General features: G+C 46.7%; 1 protein-coding gene and 1 long non-coding RNA gene across 3 annotated transcripts in view; one reads left to right on the forward strand and one right to left on the reverse strand.

Annotated features, from left to right (window-relative positions):
- The window catches only part of ZFHX3 (zinc finger homeobox 3), a 159,212-nt gene that overhangs the window by 102,123 nt on the left and 36,336 nt on the right, over positions 1–20,753 (reverse strand). The window lies entirely within an intron of this gene.
- Positions 4,409–9,354, forward strand: LOC119871960. The gene is made up of 3 exons (XR_005360145.1): positions 4,409–4,621; positions 8,210–8,525; positions 9,003–9,354. It is a non-coding gene; the product is annotated as an uncharacterized LOC119871960 (long non-coding RNA).

Below are 20,753 nucleotides of genomic sequence, written 5' to 3' on the forward strand. Positions count from 1 at the left end.
TTCAAGGACCTCTTCCCCAGCCTCTTCCTGGTCTTGCTGGAGCTCTTCTAAAATGCTTGTCCCATCTCGATTTAGCTGGAAGGTGACACTCCTGTGCCATGGACATGGAAACACCTACTGGCCTCCCATCTTCCCCTGTGGGTCTAGCTTGGGGGTGGTGGGAGGAGGAGAGGGAAAGGCTCAGAAAGAAAACCCCTCCCTGTAATAAAAAGCACCTCCAACAATGAGCCTGGTACATAAATCCAAGTGCAAAAAGCAAATTAATAATTAAAAAAGAATGGAGAGGAAAGAAGGCAGCCTGTGTTACTTTGTGACTCTACGCCATTAATATGTGGTGCTCGTTCACCCTGGCCAACAACTGGAAGTCAAAGAGAGGAAAAGAGGGCTCTTGTTAGAAAATAATTCATCGTGAAAATCAAAAAAATGTGTTCCTGTTACTTGTTTCCCAGGAAAACTAACCAACTTCTGTCAGAGAACATTGATTTCTGTAAATCTGGTGGGGCCCTGCTCCTTCCTCCTCCCCAGTGATAGAAACTTCTAACATCTGGTTCTTCATGCATGGAATGCAAAATATTGATCAGGTTTTGTCAAAGCCTTCCCTTTAAAGCAGAAATGGACAAAGTACATTCACATACACATACTCACAAATGAAAACACACAGGACTCATAATGAAGCTTCCTCAGGGGAGTAACACCTGTTACTATAAACACGCCCTCACCCACCCTCTCACGCTTTTCTGCGCATCCAACAAATCTCTGTTCCTTGAGCATGTGGAGCCCTGTGATGGATGGCGTGGAGCAGCTCCGAGACATCCCCCTGAGCAAAGGGGCTACCCCAGGGGATACCAGAAACCGAGAGGCATCTCCATAGCAGGCATGCAGTGTGAACCCCAAAACACTTGTTGAGGTGCATGTGAAGTGTATCCAAGCAAGGGCAGCTAGGCGGGCCTCCCAATCCGTAAAACTGAGGTCCTGGATGGAGGCGGCCACCGTTGCATCGGCCTTCAGAGGGGACACTGCTAACCACAGTGTGCCAGGGGCTCCAGCTTCTGCCCTCTGGGCAAGGACTATACAAATCATTACCACTTCCAGTGAGAAGGAACAGGAAGATGAAGGTCCAGTTAGTTTACAAATTCCCCAAATCGTAAGATAAAATAAGGAAGACATAAGTGACTGTCGTGCCCATTCACGGCATGGACTGCTAAGAAAACACCCACGGCGACTTGTGATCTTTTCCTCCAGCTCATGATGAGGTGGGTAGCATTTGGCTCCTGTCCTTGGAGAAATCCAAAACTCATAGAGGTCATGGGCCTCCCCTCCAGGTCTCAAGAAGAAGAAATAGGACTAGAAGCTGAGGCTTGATGCCAAGTCCACAGCCATCTGACTACATGGCGCTGACTGCAGGGGCATTCTGGAACATGAGATTCCCCAAACCCAGGTATTCCCCTTGAACGCTGAAAAAATAAATTGTTGCAGGTATAATGCGACTGGGAATGGAGGCAGTTAATTTTTTAATCAGTGGTTATGTTACAGATTCAAGCTTAATGTCACATTCTTAGGAAACCTTCCAGAAGATCAACCTAAATATATATGTATTTTCTGTTTAATGTTGGCTTTTCACCCACTCATGCCCTCATCCTTGGCACATGCTAATTTAGTCCTATTTCGCTGTAGGAGCCCTGCAGACACCATAAGATACAAGTCCCAACCATGATTTATAAGAGAAAGTGAAAGGAAGTAAAAATGTTCCCTTAGATCAATCCATTTAATGTTACTCTGACCTATTTTCTGGTTTCTAGGCCAGACTCTGGACAAGCCATGAGTGTTCATTCTCTGTATCTGAGCTCTGAGGCCGAAGGTGAGACTTCCCATCCCTGTGTCTTTTCCCCCTACCTGAATGACATCTCCTGATTCAGAAGTCTCCATACTAGCGTTTCCTTGAGAGACATACAGTACATCCTCTAAGGAATCTAACAACAAGAAATCTAAATATGGCCTCTTGTGGAATGCTGATGCCTTCACATAATAGATTTCATTCCCCTCTGTTAGGGCAAACTCCAGAAAGGAGAGGGAGCTTATTAGGTATACAGGAGTTCTCCTGAACCAAGGGGGGCCCATCAGAACATGAGGTCATAAGCCAAAAGAGGGCTAGTTTCCATGAGGGTCAAATGAGCATCTAGACACAGAGCAAGGAAGCTGAAAGAGGTTATGTAGTGGGTGAAAGCACAAAGTGGGTCCCACAAGGTGAACATCAAACTGACCACCCTCCAGAATCTACCAAAAGCTCATAGGATCTGAAAATTATCCCTTTGCTAGGATAACATACTGGCTACAGAACCTTCCCCACTCATTAAGATGTATTTCTTTGCTAGTACTACTTTCCAGCTCCCGTAGATGTCAACTCCCAAATAAAAATATGGGCCACCATCTACGCACTACTCTAGCGTGTCCTCCTTCAGCTCCGTGACAAAATGTTGCCAATGCTGGTGGTTTAAGGTACACTCTGAATTAAGGCAACCCGGTGGAAAACCCTAACTCTGTGCTACCTTGGACAAGTTATATACACTGCTGGGCCTCAGTTTACTCACATGCAATACTGGGATGGTTAACAGACCTTCCAGAGAGCACTGGTGGGGGGATTCAATGGGATAATCCATATGAACTGCTTAATTCAGTACCTGATGCACGGTTAACCTTTATAATAAGGCTACCATTATTATTATCATTATATATTTCAAATTAGTTAAGGTTTGCGATTAGAGATAGAAATGGGAAAAAAAAAATGAAGTACTACTGAATTTACCTATTTGACATTTCTCTCCATACAACCGTGCCTGTCCCACACTCTCTGGGACCCTCACCCCCAACTCCCAAAGAGGAATCCCTAGCCGACAGTAAAGAATCTGTGACCAATAGAAATTATAACATGGAGGGGATACTGAACCACACAGGACCAACTTCTTCCTTGTAAAACTCCTTCCTTGTACTTAATTTTAAGTCACTCGTCCAAAGCTATGCTACTGCTGCAGGCACAGCCAGGATCCACACCTCCAGCCTATGCCTTTGCCTCAGAACTGTATCTGTTTACCGGGTCTCTTTCCCCTTCAGGGTGTCACAGTATAATGAAAATCAAGAACCATATTCTTTATCATGTCTGCCAACATCCCAGGTGATGACGAGGTAAAGGAAAGAGAACCCAGCTGAGATGGCTGATCGACACGCCCCTGATGCCCTCAATCTGCTCTGAAGGATTTATTTTATCTCCAATCCCGTAACAGTCAACACAGCAGAGAAAACCATGCCTGCTGGTCAAAACAGGTGCGTTACTTCATATGTAAAGTGAAGATGTTTATACTTGCCCTGTCTTCCTCAGAGGCAATTTTCAAAACCACATGAGAAAACAAACGTGCAAATCCTTCGGAGGATGTGAAGGACTACCCAAGTATTTGGCACGGCCGTCATCTTTCCACCTTGAGCCCACATTTTGCTTCCTTGCTCCTGATTGGCAGGTACAACCCCATGGGCTTGGTTATTAATGATGCAGATGGTGTTCTAGATCAGTGGTTCTCTAACTGGAACGCGTACCAGAAGCACCTGAGGGTATGTTATGCTAGGATTGTAGGGGGGCACCCCAGGGGTTTCTGATTCACCTGGTCTGGGGTGGGGACCAAGAATTTGCATTTCTAACAATCTCTAGGGAGACGCTGATGCTGCTGGTCTGGGACCACACTCTGAGGGTTGTTGCTCTGGACAGCAACTGCCACATAGCAGAGACCCCAGGGAGAAAACATGGAGACAGTCCCCTGGAAGAAGAAAAATTTCCAGAGTTTAAAATCTCTGCACCCACCTTTTCCCAAAGAGTATTTCAGATTCTAGCAAACTGCACTAGATAAATCATGCGATGATGCTGGCACACAAGAAGTCACCTCTTTAATGAAAAAGTCACACGGAAGCAGCTGCCTGCTACTGGCCTGCTCCAGATACTTCATAAAAGTAGGAATTGGCCCTATTCATCTCCCTCGCCCCTTCTGCACCTGCAGTCTGAAATTTCCTGGGGCCGTCGCTGAAAGCGTGACTCTTGATGGCGAAGCATGAGGCATCACTTTTTCCTCGTGAGTTCGCCACCCTGCTGAGCACACCTGTCCAGATGTCTGGCTGGAACTGAGCCCACGGAAGAATTTCAACCAAATATGAGAAAAACAAAACGGTCTTTACAATTCCTCCCACGCTCCTGAACTTTCCGGCCGTTGCTGCTGAGAGCGTGAATTTGGCGCTCAAACCTAGAGGCCTGTCTTGATCTCCTGTGAGTCGCTGACAAATACCCTCATCACCTTCATTATGAGAGAAGACAAGAGGCAGCCAGCGTGAGATGGACAATGGGGGGAGGGGGGGAGTTAAGGGGGGCAGGGAGCACACACGGGCTGACTTCTTCCTTCTAAGAGGAGCTTCATTTATTTTTTTATTTTCTTTGTCCCTGAAAAAGAAAATGGGAAGGTGGCAAGGCAGGGGTGCAAATCCCCTCTAAACAAATGCCTCCGATGTCATCACCGTGGCTGCTCAGGCACTCGACCCTTTCTCTTCCGTTCCCTGGATCCCGCTGAAGGCTAAAGAAGCCGGGGAGGTGAGGCTCGTGGGTGGGGGGCACGGAGGGAGGGAGGGAGGGAGGGCGAAGAGGAGACGCTTCTTTGGAGGAAGCAGAGCCGGGTCTGAGAGGCCAGGAGCTGGCGGCTGCAGCGGGGACAGCCACGTGGCAAGAGGGGATACAGTTTTGCGAAGGATGACACGGCTAGTTTCTCGGCCCTGCTTTCGGGTTCCCCCATAAATAACCCAAACACCCAGTGCACGGGGTTGTGCTCTCCTCCCCACCCCCTCCCCCCTTTTTAGGTCTCATTAAAAGCCGATACTGTTCGGCCTCAAGATGGAGAGCTCAGCATGGATTTTACTGAACGTTAAATCAACCAGGAAGCGTAGCCAGCAAACTCTGTGGCACTTTAACTTTAAATAATGCAATAATTATTGAATTTCCTTTTTATAACTCAAGTGCTGGAATGTAAACAATGGGGCTGTAATTGCAGGAAGGGGGGATCAATAGAGGCAATCGTTTTCAGCCATGTTAATTGTAAATACAATTGCTCCAAGATGTCAGCCTTGTTCTTCTTGCTCCCAGAATCATCCTAACGGATGACAGAGTCCAACTTTCCCATTACAGCTGTTCGTTCCTTTAAGAGGTTCTCAATCAGGTCTGATCAATCTGTCAAGATAATGCATGGAGTAAGTAAGACTCTTCCAAACACAGGCTCCCAATCAATAGCCCGGACCAGCTTAATGAGGTGGGGCTCAGGCCCAGAGGGAGGTAACGGCCCCCAGCCTGTGCCTAGGTTTGGCAGGCCGGCTTCCTCGGCTTCCTCGCATGGCCCTGATAAACAGATCAGCCCTTAATGAGGACATTAGTTATGCATGCTTCAGCAAGCAGCAAGGCATCCATCCCTTGGGACCGACGGACAGAAAACAAAATAGATTAACAGAAAACAATATGGTGCCAAATTAGGTCTAACTGAAGACTTTTCCCTCCTTCTTCTGCTTTCTTTAATTGTCCAGCAGAGTGGAGGACGTCGATTAATCATTCCATTGGGCATGAGCGCAAAGACCGGGAGCCCTCACTGGGCTGGACTGGACTATATCTGGGTGTCTGCTAGCCTGCCTCAGTTGTCACTGAATACTGGCACCCTCATCTCCTCAACACCATTTCCAGATCACGAGGGGAGGGCCTCTCACCGAAGGGTCCCACACCAGCCAGCAGGAGAGAATGAATACATGATGGAATCCTCAAGTCCCACTGCCAGACTGTGGGGGCCAGGAACTGAAGACAGGCAGGAAGAAAACCTGCTACCCCTCCCAGCTGGCACTGGTTTTTGGGATCAAGTCTGGGTCTTGAGAACGGTTGCTCCCTCACAGAAGAAGGGGTGGCAAGTCAAGAATCTGGAATCCCACTTCATGTGGCCCAGCACCCTCTTCCAACAGCACAGGTGCCGCAGGAGGCTGAGTTCTCAAAAGGATAATCCAGGAGGGCTTCATGGGGGTGGTGGAAGAGCGGTCTCCCCTCCCTCGGAAGCCACAGTGGGGCTTCACGTCTGTTCTCACTGACTGGTTGTGGAGAGCACGCCCTGCCGAAGTCTGTGAGAAAGGCCACACTAAGGGAAGGTCTCACCTACATTGTAGCAGTTCCTTTTCCCGGTGGCTGGGTTTCCCAAAAAGGGGTTCTCCAAGTACAGCCCCTGGGCCTAGAGCATCAGCACTCCCTAGAAACCCCTCCAGACCCACAGGAGTCCGGGGGTGGGCCCAGCCATCTGGGTTTTAATAAACTCTCCAGGTGATTCCCACACGAGCCCATGTGAGGGTCACCATCTCAGAGGGTTAGGCAAGGCAGCTTTGAGCAGGGAGGACCACAAGACTGCAGAGAGTCAGCAAGCTGGTCTCTTGTGGATCAGTAACAGCTCAGGGTCTAAGATACAGCTAGAAACCTACACTTTCGCTGAGGTTTGGATCAGCGCCCACCACCCACCTGCTCCAGAATGCGAAGCCTCTGGCACTAATGACACCAAAGGAATGAGGAGGCACTTGTGAGAAGTCTATTTTATTAGTGTGGAAAGATCACGGAGTGGCCCATACCACCCAACTGCAAACGTCAACAGTCTCATAACGTGATTGAAGTAAAATGAGAATAACCGGGTCTTTATAGATTATCCGGGTGAGAACAGAAGACAATAAATACACAGCTGGAGAAATCAGACCCCTCGTTGGTGTGAAGGCCCAGCTCACAGGCCATTCCCTCTCCCAAGGCCTCCCTAATGCTCAGATTCCATCTCTCCCCCACTGGGTCCCCCTGCCCACCGGTAGCAACTTCCATGCTCTACTTTTCTCACTAGGTTACGAACCACCACTGGCTTCTCTGCTGCCCCATGAACAGCAACTCACAGGCCGGGAGACCCAGCTGTATCTTGCTGTCTCAGCACAGCTCCTGGCCTACAGTAGGTAGTTAAACATTATTGGCGGAAAGTCTGAACAAACGAGAAAAATTCTCCAATGCTTCATTGTGACTCTTGGTCTTGAGCTTGTAGACCTTTCCATTCTAGCCCAGACTCTATCCCTCCACCTCAGCTTTCAATCCTCCACTCCGTCCCACACTTGACACACACAATTTGCCTCCTGGTGCTTGCTGCCCACCTCACCCACCAACCCTACTCTTTCTGGTCCCTGTTCTGGGTGTGGGGGGGGGCTTTTCCTGACTGGAAACCCTCCCAAGCCCCGCCTCCAACCTGCTGAAAGGCGGCAGGGCTCTGCAGGTGGGGAGATGGCAGGGCCACCTGGATGCCTTCCCCACCACACCCAAGCTGGAACCCTCCTCTCCAGAGCCCTGGAGGCGATCCCCAGCTTGGTGTCCCGCTAATCGCTTTCAGGCACAGCTTTCACTCGGTTCCACAGTGGGCTCTACATTCCTTGATGACCAAGACAGGAGGCTGGGACTGAGAGAAGAAACATGTTTGCTAATATTTACCACTTGCTTGAATAAGATTTCATGGCGGGATATAATTACTGTAAATGGCTGTAGGCCGTGACTTCATTTTTCAGGATACTAATCGCAGAAGTGCTTCTACTCGCCCACTCCGAATCTGCCGACATGTCCCCCAGCCAGACAACAACTTAGTTGGTCACCAGCACTCTATCCTTCCATTTTGTCTACGTATTTACACAGCTTTAACCCCAACAGGCCCTTTCAGGAGAGCTCTTTACTATTTGACTGACAAGTAACTACAAGACTTGGATGTGCTGAGAAGCATCTAAGCAGAAGATCACAGACAACAGGGACAGAAAGCTAAGTCCACAAACGCCTCCCGGGGTGAGGGAGTCACTCAAGCCGTCGGGACCCTGAAGATGAGACGGTGGCATCTGCTAGATCTGCTATGTCTTTACAGATTAAAAATAATAGAGGACGACTTTTAGCTCTAAACGTGCAGTGTCTCCAAGCACCAAGGTGCAGACACCCGAAAGGAGATGGCTGGATGGGCGCTCCTGGGACACAGGCCCAGCAGCGGGACTGTCCCCGGGGTGGGGAAGTCGGAATGAGGACTCTGTTGTTTGTTTGTTTTTTAAACATACACACAGAGGCTCCTCTTCATATTCTTTCCAAACTTCCCATCTTCCTCTACAGCTGATGGCTGCTGAGGACTGCTCCTGCAGGGACCCTCGATTCTCGTCGCTCCCTTAAAAAAATGGGTTACGTCTACTTCCATGTATTTCCAAACTCTGAGACCTGTGAAGAGGTGAACGTTCTCCACCTGGACTTCGATGAGCTGCTGTCCCTTCCTGGTTTATGCCCAAACTCCCGGCTTCCCAGCCTGCTCACTGCTGCCAGCCCAGCTCCCCGAAGACCCTCCCCAGAGGTTCCAGGCATGTGCTGGGAGGGCCCACCTCCAGAGCTGCTCTTGAGCCCCCCCTCGAACGTGGCTGTGGGGTCAGTCAGAGAGGTGGGTTTTTTGTTTGTTTTAGCTTATTTTAAATAGTGAAATATGGGGAGGTTTTTCCTCAGCAAGTCCACATTGATCAAGACATCCTCCCCTTAGAGTCAACAAGTTCATTCTGCTTCAGAGGGCCCAACAACCAGTGAGGAGGTGGGAAGGACCCCAATTAAAGACTTGCCACAGACAGATGACAGTCTGCAAATCCTGCTAGAGAACCAGGTGCCATTTTCGTCAGTAAAATTTAAGCTCCAGAAAACTGCATTTAAGAAGACAGCACTGGAAACTTTTTTTTTTTTTTTTTTTTTTAGCAAAATGGCACAGGGTTTAGAGGAGGCTGGAGATAAGTAAGGTAAGCAAGAATACTGCTAAGATTTCCAGCTCTGGGGCACTCGGATACCACTGCATGCATTACACACATTAGCAGTTACTGTTTCTGGTGTATGGTGACATCTGGACACAAACCTGCCAGTGCTTTCTTCCTAGGGATACAGCATGAAGCCAACTGACCACACCAACTGGCGGGTGACGTCTTTGGAATCTCAAATCCAGTAACCTGCTCTGCAAGTATTAATACAAACTACAGATACTTTTTTAGGGGGTGTTTTAAAGGCTTAAGTCCTAAAACATCAATTTCTCAATGACCTTTCCAGATTACATTATAATGACATGAAGCCAAAGGAACCGACAGGCAGTTCCAGCTTCTGGTAAAACCTGTATTTTTATGGCCGTTAGTGGCCTTTCTTTCAGCTCTGGATTCATTCATTGCCCATCTGTCCATCCACATTCCTGTTTCTGGTTTCCTCAAATAACAATGATGGAATGATTAATCTCTAAACATCATGGTCATTCTCTGTACATAAGAACGGTCGTCCACTACAGTGCTTTGCACCCATCACTCCCTTGTACCACCCTTGTCTCCTCCTGGGTCCCTCAGTGGTCTGTTGTGTGTGTCTGTGTGCATGTGTGTGTGTATGTGTGTGTGTGTGTTGGGACGGTTGGTTCTTGCCATTCCATCCTATACATACTTCCATTCCAGCTCAGCCAAATCCTGCCGCCCTTTCTGAACATCCCATCTCCCGGGCTCTGCAAGTGGGGAGATGGCAGCGCCACCTGGATGCCTTCCCCACCACACCCAAGCTGGAACTCTCATCTCCACAGCCCTGGAGGCGATCCCCAGCTGTGTGTCCCATCTCCCACCCTGTTTCTGTCTACAGTGATTCTTTCCCTCTTGAACTCAGAGACTTATTCTCTCAGCACATCTTTTCCCCCACGGACACCCTAGATGCTGGTATGGTAATAGCATCGTGTTTGAGGCATATTCTCCAATGAGACTAGAAGGTTCCTGAATTAAGAGCCTATGCGCCCTCCCATGGCCACACAAGCGTCAGGTTATTCTATAGCAAGAACATGGGCTTAAGTCAGGAGCCATACAGAGGAGAGGGGGCTCTGACACTAAGTGCTCCCTTCCTTCGACAGTGAAATGGAGTAACACCACCTCGCAATGAGGAGCCATGAGACTCCCGGGAGCACATCAGTGGGAATGTACTTCCTAAGTGGCCAAGTAAACAATTTTTTTTTTTGAAAAAGGGGTCAGGTGACGACAATTGGTTGGAAGGGGCACTTGAAGACTCAGAAAGCCTTCCTCACCAGCTGATTTCATTGGGGTCCTAGGTCTGTCTACACGAAGGTGAATTAATTACTTGATTGCCTGTTCACTTACCTCACTAACGAAATCACGGGTGTTTCAGGGGAAGAACCTGTCAGGAGGACTGGCTTGCCTCTGGGTGTGAGTGCTGCTGGTGCCAGCTGCATTCGCCAGTACCAACATGACTCATGAGATGACACAAATTGCCAGCGGGCTTTGTTGTTATGTGACCTTCAGCAAGTCACCCTTCTTTCCTGCTTCACTGATAAAATCCGGATGGCGGTACTAAGAACCTACTTCGTGGCATCATCGTGAGGAACAGCGATGGCACATGGCTAATAATGACCAGGAAGCACTTTGTCTTTGTAGAGAGCTATATCACTTAACATTTAGAATAATGCCCACGGTTTCAGGTTGAGGAAGCATTCAGATTTCTAGCTAAGCTGAAGGCTGAACACATCCACTAATGAGCAGTGTCCTTCCCATAGAAACGTTGAAAGCTACTCAGTCTACTGAACAAAATGACTAGCAGTACATTAGTGAGAAGCTGATGCAGGTCTAGTTACCATGAAACCAGGGTCATCGCATTCAACATCTAATAAGCAGATTCTTAAGATCACAGAAATAAACCACAGCCAAGTGAGCTGACAACAACTGCATTTTGGTATAACGATTTCTTAGAAGTCCACAGTCTCCCCACAATTCAGAAAAACACAATCTCCTCAAAGACATGTGTCTACCATCTAGCCCAGCAGTCTGGAAGTATCTGGATGGTAACTATTTTAAACAGGCCCTGAGGACCATATGGCCTCTGCGGCAACTGCTGAACTCTACTCTCCTAGCACAAGAGTGGTAATGGGCAATAGGTAAAATAAGACATGTGGCCATGTTCCAATAAAACTTTATTTATAAAAATCAGGGGCTGGCTGAGTTCCCTCCTCTGGCAGGGACCTGCTGACTCTTGATGAAAAACTGTGAAAAACTTAACTCATTTGGAGTATGAAAGAAGAGTAGAGAGAAGCACACACACACACACACACACACACACACACACACACACACACTTTGTTGAGCCAAATAAGTTCCTTGCAACTTGTCAAAACACCGTAAGAGCGAGGCTTGCAAACTTGGTATTAAAATAAGCAGTTTCAAACCAAAGGCCAACAGTAACTCAAGCACCATTTAACTGGGAATTATGAAAGAAACTCAGCCCTTATGAAAGAAAGAAGGACAATTAAACTTCACCCCCTTGTTTTCATGCTTTCGAACGTAAGAACTCGTGTGTAGGTATGTTCTCTACCCGTGGCACTCCTTCTCAAAGTCTGCATCTCATTCTGCAAACACGTCTAATAATGCTGCATGAGTAAGTCAGGGTTATCCATTTATTCAGAACTAAACAATACCTGTGTGTGAGTCAACTTCTAACTAAGCTGATGAAGGAGTTACTAACAGCAAGAGGGTCGGTTACTTCTGTGCCGTCTAGTAGCTGAAAATAATGCAGGTTTGAAAAGCAAGGGAGCGAAATGAGAAGGGGGAAAAATAGGTCACTCTCATCCCCGTGTGTCTTCCCTGCTCATCCTGCTCTTACTTCCTGAGCGTCTCTGGGAAGGAGAATGCGAGCGACGATCCCGACATCTAACAATGAGAGTGGGTCAGGAAGTCTGGATTTAGAAAAAATAAAATATTTGAGTGTTTTCTCAATAACACCATCCCTGTGTATCTAGCCCTGCGGAGATTTCAAACGGTTTGGCTTTTCGTTAGTTCAAACGAGTCTCACCACTGCCTCCTTGTGAAATTAAGGGGAGGTAGATGCCTTTCCTGGGACAGAGAGACAGAGCGGGGAAGCCGGGGATAGCCAAGGGGCAGTCCCTGGGGGAGCCGGAAGGTATGAAGTGTGTGGCTCTCACTTCAAAAAATTCTTCATTAATGATTAACACTTGAGAAATCTTGTGAATTTCCCACACAGTTGAGATTTTTTTTCTTTTAGCTCTTTAAAAAAAGAAAATGACAAAGGGCTATCTGGCTGTACTGGGCCTAGTTAAGGCAGGACAGGTGCTTTCCCGCGCCCACGAATGTCACCCGCGTGGCCCCTGCGGGCACCTGCGCCACGCGCCGGGAGGGTGGCTGGGCGTGGAGGCCGGGGAAGCTGGGCCCGGGCCGCCCGGGCCTCCGGGCCTGGTTCCGAGCTGGTCGTGCCGTCCTCTGGCACCCCAGGAACGGCCCCGTACGAAGACCCTCCCGAAAACTGGGGCCCGCTGGGCCGCGCCCCGGAACACGGGGCGAGAGTGAGCTCGGCCGGCCTCGCGCCACGAGGGGGTCGGGGTGAACGTGGCTCCGTGAGGGAAGGCGGCTTAATTCTGCCAAGGAGTTAATGTTGGCTAATTGGTAGAAAAAGGTAAAATTAATGAGGACATTAACATAGCTATTTAAAAACAGCTCCATGTTTCTCCCATTGTAACACATGGAACTATCAGGAAGTAATTGAGGGAAAAGGACACTGTCAATTCTCAATTATCTGCATGAATGAAGTGCTCAGTGACACGGATAATCCAAGTCGTTTACATTTGGATTTAGAAAGTAACATCTTTTTCCTTCGGAAAACTTACCTTCCTAATTACAGCTTGCCGAATGTGAGGGTGAGATCAGTTTACCTTCTCTGCCAAAGAAGAAGGCTGCGTGGGGGGCCCTGTCTGCAGGCGGGAGCTCTGGGCCCACCACGGATAACCCGAGGCAGACAACGTCGCCAAGGGTGGTGGCCCAAGGGGGTAGCCACTTGCCACTGGGCACTGTGTATGTTTAAATTAAATAGAATTAAATAAAATCAGGAGTGACACAAGCCACATCTCAGGTGCTCCAGGAACCCAGGTGACTCGTGGGGACCACGCTGGCCGGCACGGCTACAGAGCGGTTCCATCGTCACAGCAAGTTCTAGCGGGCAGCGTGACTTCCAGGCCCAGGGCAACCTCTGGGCAATCTGCTCCGTGGATTGAGCAGAAAGCTGGGTGGGGGGTCGGGAGCAGGGGAATGCAGGAGATGCTACGCTGCCATCTTCATGGCAACAAAAGGGACTCAGGATACCTGACCCTCTGGGCCAGTTTAATTCCAAGCCCTGCAAGGTAGACTCCGTCTCGGGAATAACATAAAATAAGCATTCCATTCCAAGTAAAATGAGGCTTTTTAATTAACAAAGCAGAAAGCGAGTGGGTAAAAGGCAAGGCAGGGAAGCCTGATTCTAAGCAAACACTGGCCATGAGCACCTGCACCCCGGTGGCCCCGCAGCCTGGGGCTGGCTGCAGGTAAACAGAGGCAGAGAGGGCAGCCCCGAGAGGCCCGCTCGGTAGGGGCCAGCTCAGGTGCCACTGGGAGTGGTGTCAGGCCCAGTGCCACTTCACATCCTCATTAATTATCTTGAAAGGAGAGGGTTAGTAAACAGCAAGTTAATTAAATTCTCAGATGATGCTAATTTCGGCGGCTTTAGAAAGACTGGCAAGGGCAGAGGCAATATAAATGGGACCTGGATGGGTTAGGAGCACGAGTGGAAAATAAAATGAAGCACCGGCTACACAAACATTGCTTTAAGTAAGTCTTCTGGAAGAGCCAAAGTATGTCTGAAAAGGATTCTATTTGGAAAACAGTTGTACTAAAATGAAAAAGTTCTGCAACGTCTGAGGCAGATAATCAGAATGGGAGGTTTTGGGGGTTTTTTTCAAGCTTTTCAAATTTTTTAGTAAAAGTGTTTATATGCACTTAGAAGAAGGTCTGGAAGGTACATCAACTGTGAAGAGTCGTTGCCTTGGAGAAGTACAATCACAGATGAGGGGACGGAGGGCTGAGGCTTCATATTCTTCTGCACCGATGAAACATCTCTCACACGAGCACACACTGTGAGGTTTTTAGTTGTTTCTGTCTGGTTTCTTAAGCCTTTTAGTTTGAGATCATAGAGAGGAGGTACAAAGAGTTCCCACATGCCCTTCACTCAAGTGTCTGTACTGTTAACATCTTAGGTCTGGCCAACTGGGACACTCCTCAAAACCAACAGACATTGGTGCAATACTACTGTTGAAAAGCATACTTTATTCAGATTCCACCCATTTTTCTGTTCACACCCCCATTTAGTCCCTGGATCCAAACCAGGATCCCATACTGCATTTAGCTGCTGCACCTGTTCCAATCCCTGACAGTTCCTCTGTCTTCTGGGACCCGGACACCTTCAAAGACCTCTGGTCCGGTATCTAGAGCAGCTCTCACTCTGGGTTTATCTGATGTTTTCTTGGGATTACAGCGAGGTTCTGGGTTTTGGAGAAGTACCCTTCCCACGGCATCATCTCAGGCCGATGTGACATCTACAGGACTGATCTGTGCTCACGCTAACCTCCATCACTTAGTGAAGGAGGGCCCCTTCCTCCCAGGCTCCTCCATGGGCAAGTTACCCCTTTTTCAATTCCATATTGTATTCATCAGAAATGAATCATGTGGTCCAGCCCACACTCAAGAGGAGGGAAATGAAGCTCCCAGCTTCTGGTTATGATGGTGTTAAAATAAAAATAAAAATATCTTGTAACACAGATAAGCTTCTCCAGGCAAAAAGAAGTATCTAGTGAGAATGTCTGTCTCAAAAGTCGGAGAGTTGCTGCCATTGTTTTGAACCCTTGGGTTCTCCATGACATAGATGAATCAATGCCCACAGCTGCAGAGTCCTTGCAATAAGCCAACTGCAATATTATCTCATTCAACACCCTGATTAAGAGGATGTGGCGGCAACATTACAACAATCAACTCCAAATCACAGGTCGGGAAATGTGGCACAAAAAGGTCAAATTTCCTGCTCATATTAACACAGTCACTACGTCACAGGGGGATTCAAACACAGGTCTCTTGGCTCTAAATACTGCACTGTCTAAAGAGCTCTGTGCTCTCCTGCTTCTCCATATACAATTCCAAAATTTCAAGCTAGTCAAATGAAGCAGCAAAGTGTAACAGAGAGTGACCCGGAGTAAGATGTCAAGAACCAAATGGGATACAGGCTTCTCTAGAGAGAGTCATACTCATCATGGCATTCAGGGCATCGACAAATCCGGCATGCTCGGAGGGAGTCTCCAACAGAAGGCAGTGGTCCTTACAGTGTGGCAAGAAATACAGAGCACCTGAGCTCTGCACTCCCCATCAATAGGTATGCAAGATGCTCAACATCCAATGACCACGATGCTTACTACTACCCCAGCCCCTGTCACAGACCAAGCCAGGAACTGTCTCCTCCAGTAACAATATCTTCTGAGGTTCACGGTGACAGAGACAGCAACAAAGCAGAGGGCAGGGTTGGAGCAAGTCTGTCTGGCTGTGTAGAGAGAAGATGCCAAGACACAAAGAGACCGCCAGCCCAGTCAGAGGTGGGGAAACTTAGCCCAAGAGCCCCCGAGATCTGTAACATGGGCTGGTTTAATCCCAACTGTTAACGATTTCATATTCTGACATCAAAAAGAAACAAGGAAATGAGCTACTTCTAGAAAGATAGGGAAGTGTGGATAAGAGCTGCTACTTCCCCCCAAGTACCCACATGACTCAATTCCCACATTGATCTTGACCATTACCCTTTGCCACACAGAAGAAACATGAAGAAGTAAGCAGGAAGCAATAACTGCCCCCTTCCTGGATGTCCACCCCACAGTCTCCTCCAAATATCTGGCATTCATTTCTACTGGTCTTAAGCCTGCCTTGGTTTGTCCTTTGTTTCAAGTGCAAATATGTGCCTTTAAAATGACATTAACAGGGCAGCCCGGGTGGCTCAACGGTTTAGCGCTGCCTTCGGCCCAGGGCGTGATCCTGGAGACCCGGGATCTAGTCCCACATCAGGCTCCCTGCATGGGGCCTGCTTCTCCCTCTGCCTGTGTCTCTGCCTCTTTCTCTCTCTGTCTCTCGTGAATAGGTGAATAAAATCTTAAAAGAAAAATTAAATAAAATGGCTCTAACAAAGGAGGACAACACGCATATTATTCTACCCCCACAGCAAACCCACCTCATGAGTGGGCAGAGAGCAGATCATCCACGACTGCCTAGCGTCACAGAACAGTGGGGACGGCCCATGGCTCGTCTCTGGAGCTGAGTGTCCCAGTCAGCACTGCTGCCCTCTGAGAAACATGTCCACCAAGCTAGAGCTTACGGAAGACAACTGCCTCCTCTCAGGACAGAGTCTCAGAAACGTAAAAGCCTTATACCTATTTTATTAAGTGCAGAGAAGAGTTGTTCTCAGCAGCTGATACCTGAGTGCTCACTACATGCCAAGCACGGTTCTATCGAAGGGCTGTTCTAAAAAGAAATAGGACGTAGTGCCAACCACCCCACAAGTAACTCCTTGACATGTCAATGTATTCTCTATCACACACTACACTTCAGTGTTTTACATCATCCAGACAAGATAAAGCAGCATTCAAGAGGGACACATTTCCTAACTCTTAGTGGTGCCAAAACCTGAGAATTATGGCCTGGAGCATTATCTGTGGCAAAAAAATAAAAAATAAAAATAAATAAATCCAAAGTCTTTGAGCAGATATTCGTAAGCACCGAGAAACGCAATGAATCCCTAGAAATAAACACAAGTTCACCAAGTACAGAACAATAGACTGACTTCTTTCCTTAACACTGTCCCTCTCTGCCTCTTCCTTCCCAATAATGCCCTTACTGCTACTATTACTAATATTGAACTGGTAGGTCAGGGGACTATCAGAGGGGGTCTATTAACACGGCATGTGGTCTCTCATGACATACCTTTGAACAGTCTGTGGATGGAATGATGTGATTCTTTTTTTTTTTTTTTAAGATTTTATTTATTTATTCATGAGAAACACAGAGAAAGGGAGGCAGAGACATAGGCAGAGGGAGAAGCAGGCTCCAGGTAGGGAGCCCGATGTGGGACTCGATCCCGGGTCTCCAGGATCATCCCCTGGGCCAAAGGCAGATGCTTAACTGCTGAGCCACCCAGGTGTCCCAGGAGGATGTGATTCTAGGATGGCGAGGTGTCTCTGCATCTCAGGATACGAACCCAAAGAACAGTGATCATGCATCAAAGTCAACCTGGGGCAAAAGGTCTACAGGGGATCATCACTATCAATTGGACTTCTCTTATCTAACATTTCTAATGAGATGTGCATAGAGACAGGAGTCATCCCCGTCAATAACCAAAAAGACTTTTCTAAAAGCCACAGGAAAGAATAAATAGATAATTAGAAAACATTTTAAAAAGGAGACTAAGGAGAATTATTATATTTTAACATCAGGCAGTACAACACTAAAAGAAGTTCTGTATGGTCCCAAGTCAAGGCAAATTAATGGAACAAGAGAAAGTCTAGGACCAGATCCAAATACGAATGCAGCGTGGGATATGGTGGCATTTCTAAATACTGCAGGAAAGGATGGGTGGATTGCTTAGTCAATGGGGCTGGGATAGACAACTAATTGAGAAAAAATAATGAACACAGAAGAATCCTTGCCTCACAATATATACCAAAACAAACTCCAGATGGATCATGGAGTTTAGTGTCAAAACATTAAATCACAAAAGAACTAAATGGGAATATAAGTGAACCTGATCTTGGCAGGGTAAAGGGATTTCTAAGATTAACAAAAGGGAAGGAAGCAGAAATGAAAAGATCTGACGAGGTACAAAATATTAAACTCAGAAATCTCAACTCCTATCATGAACAGTACAAAACCACGATTGGGTGAAGGAGGCTGTGAAACTCTTAAGAGCACATACGGGGCAGCCCCGGTGGCTCAGCGGTTTAGCGCCGCCTTCAGCCCAGGGTGTGATCCTGGGGGCCCGGGATCGAGTTCCACGTCGGGCTCCCTGCATGGACCTGCTTCTCCCTCTGCCTGTATCTGTGGCTCTCTCTCTCTGTCTCTCATGAATAAATAAATAAAATCTTTTAAAAAAAAAAGTAAGAGCACATATGTGTTTCACATCTTTGATATCAAAAGGGCACTTTTAATTTGTTTGTGTATATTATGTATTTACTAAAATTTTCTTTTTACTAGTGAAAAACTGAAAATAACCTGAAGACCAAACAGAGGGGAAGCTAAATAAATCATGGTACTTTCATACGTTGGTGCGCTGTGCAGCTATTAAACATCATATGGTAGGAAAATATTGATATCAAAAAAACAAAAAAACAAACACCGTGAAGTTCTTAAAAGCCATTTACAAGACATACATACATCATCATTTAAATTCTACTAGATAATATCATGTGCACAGAAAAGGCTAATATGTTCAAAATTAGAGCCATCTTTGAAGAGTGAGATTAGGGATGATTCTTTTTTGTGTTTCTCCACATTTTCAGAAGTTTTGTTTTACAATGGACAAGGAATGTTTCTGAACTCAAAAATAAAAAAATAAAAATAAATTTTAAAAATATGTAAATATGACCACTGTCCTATCATATTTCCAGATAGGATACAACTGAAAGGGCGGCCAACTAATGCACTGAAACAGCACAATAAACAGGATGAAAGAAAGAGCAATTTACATTAAGTCCTGTGTCCTCAGGGCTGGCAGACAGGGAGACTCGGTTTAATTGTCAGTTCTATGAAAACGAAGGCACTGACCAGACTGATCAGTTCAGGGGACCGCAGGTTCCACTGGAGCCAAGGGTCTGACCTGGCCTTTTTTTTTTTTTTAAGTTTTTTTTTTTTTTTTTTTAAGATTTATTTATTCATGAGACAGAGAGAGAGAGAGAGAGAGAGAGAGAGAGGTACAAAGACACAGGCAGAGGGAAAAGCAGGCTCCTCAGGGAGCCTGATGCAGAACTCGATCCCAGATCCCAGGATCACGACCTGAGCTGAAGGCATCCACCCAACTGCTGAGCCACCCAGACACCCCTTGATCTGGCTTCTTAAGAAAAGAATAAAATCTCAATGGTTAAGCATCTTCTTTATTCAAGAAAGGAGAAAGACTGTAATGAAACAGTGAGGTCTCAGTAAGAACACCACATCCCATAATGAGCACCATCACTCAGGAGACACGCAATTCAGTGTTAGGAGATGGGGATGCTAAGGAGTTTGGAAGCCAGCCGCTTCATAGCAAGAATCAGTTACAAATGCTAGGGATGTGTACTCTGTCCAATAGAGAGGGTTCCTGCAACAGTAACAACTGACAAGAGAGGGTGGGGTGCTTGGCGAAATGAACTATGGTACCTTCACACCTGGGTACACTGTGCAGCTGGTAACAATCACACAGTATAAAAATATTTAGTGACATCCAGAAAAGCACACAGAGCCAAGTTTAAAGAAGCCACTTACAAAAGCAAATGATACAGACAGTATCATTTACATTCTACAAAATAATAGTATCATCAGGAAGACTGTGGTACCAGAGAGGAACAGCAAACAATAGTCTCTGCCCTTGCAGGGAAAGAAACAGACTCTACCCCAACAGAAAGGATTTTTTCCCAATGAGAGGTATCCCTAGGCTCACTGATGTAAAAAAAAAAAAAAAAAAAAAAAAAGGTGGAAAACATTCAAAGAAACTTGAAGACCATTGTTTTGAAGTATTTTTTAAAAGATTTTATTTATTTATTCATGAGACACACACACACACACATAGAGGGAGAGAAAGAGAGGCAGAGACACAAGCAGAGGGAGAAGCAGGCTCCATGCGGGGACCCTGATGTGGGACTCGATCCCAGGACCCCAGGATCACACCCTGAGCCAAAGGCAGACGCTCAACCACTGAGCCACCCAGGTGCCCCTGTTTATTAGTATTTTTACAAAATATTCCTTCATCAGCATCAATATTTCCTAAATGCCCTTCAAGGCCAAGGTAAATGAGGAGCTTGCTAGAAACACAGATCCCTTTTATTTCCCCAGCCCACACACTCAAATCATGGGCAGAACCCCAGAATCTCTGCTTCAAAGAATGAGAACCCATACCTGATTCTCATGCACAGATATGGGAACTCTTGGGAAGGTGATGTCTTTAATAGATTTTAAGAAATGATATCTGGTTGCTGTTGTTTGTTTTTTTTTTTTTAAGGCAACATAGAAAGGGAAAAAAAGGTAACAAATCACCAAATTCTATCACCGAGGTAAACACTTTTGGCCAACACCCATCTTGACACCTCTAATCTATACACACAATCTATCACAATTTTACATACATGGAATAATCCGTATAGAGAACACTTTTCTCCTATGTTAGAGCCATCTATCTTTCCCACTAAAAACTACAGAAGCACCATCATCTTTAATAGCTGCACAGAAACCCACAGGACTTGCTGTCATTTTAACCAGTCCAACTGACCATCTTACCAAATTAATAAAACAAATTAACAATGAAGAGTGTTTCAGACTTATCAATGCCCGGAAGTCAGAGGGCCTCACCAAACAACGAGCCCAATTTACATTTGGACAGGCACTGGCAAAACATGACACTACGCTCAGTGTTCCCCACCAGGACACAGGAATGAGCCTCTGGATTCCCTCGTGATTAGGAACAGGATCAGTGTAAAATAAGCATCTAGGGAGGAAAGGGCCACTCTGTGTGTTACCTGCAGAGCAGTTTCCCCAAGAGGAAGAAGACAATTTGCTTAGGTCGTAAA

Source organism: Canis lupus, chromosome 5, assembly GCF_011100685.1.
Source record: "Canis lupus familiaris isolate Mischka breed German Shepherd chromosome 5, alternate assembly UU_Cfam_GSD_1.0, whole genome shotgun sequence".
Lineage (NCBI taxonomy): Eukaryota > Metazoa > Chordata > Mammalia > Carnivora > Canidae > Canis > Canis lupus.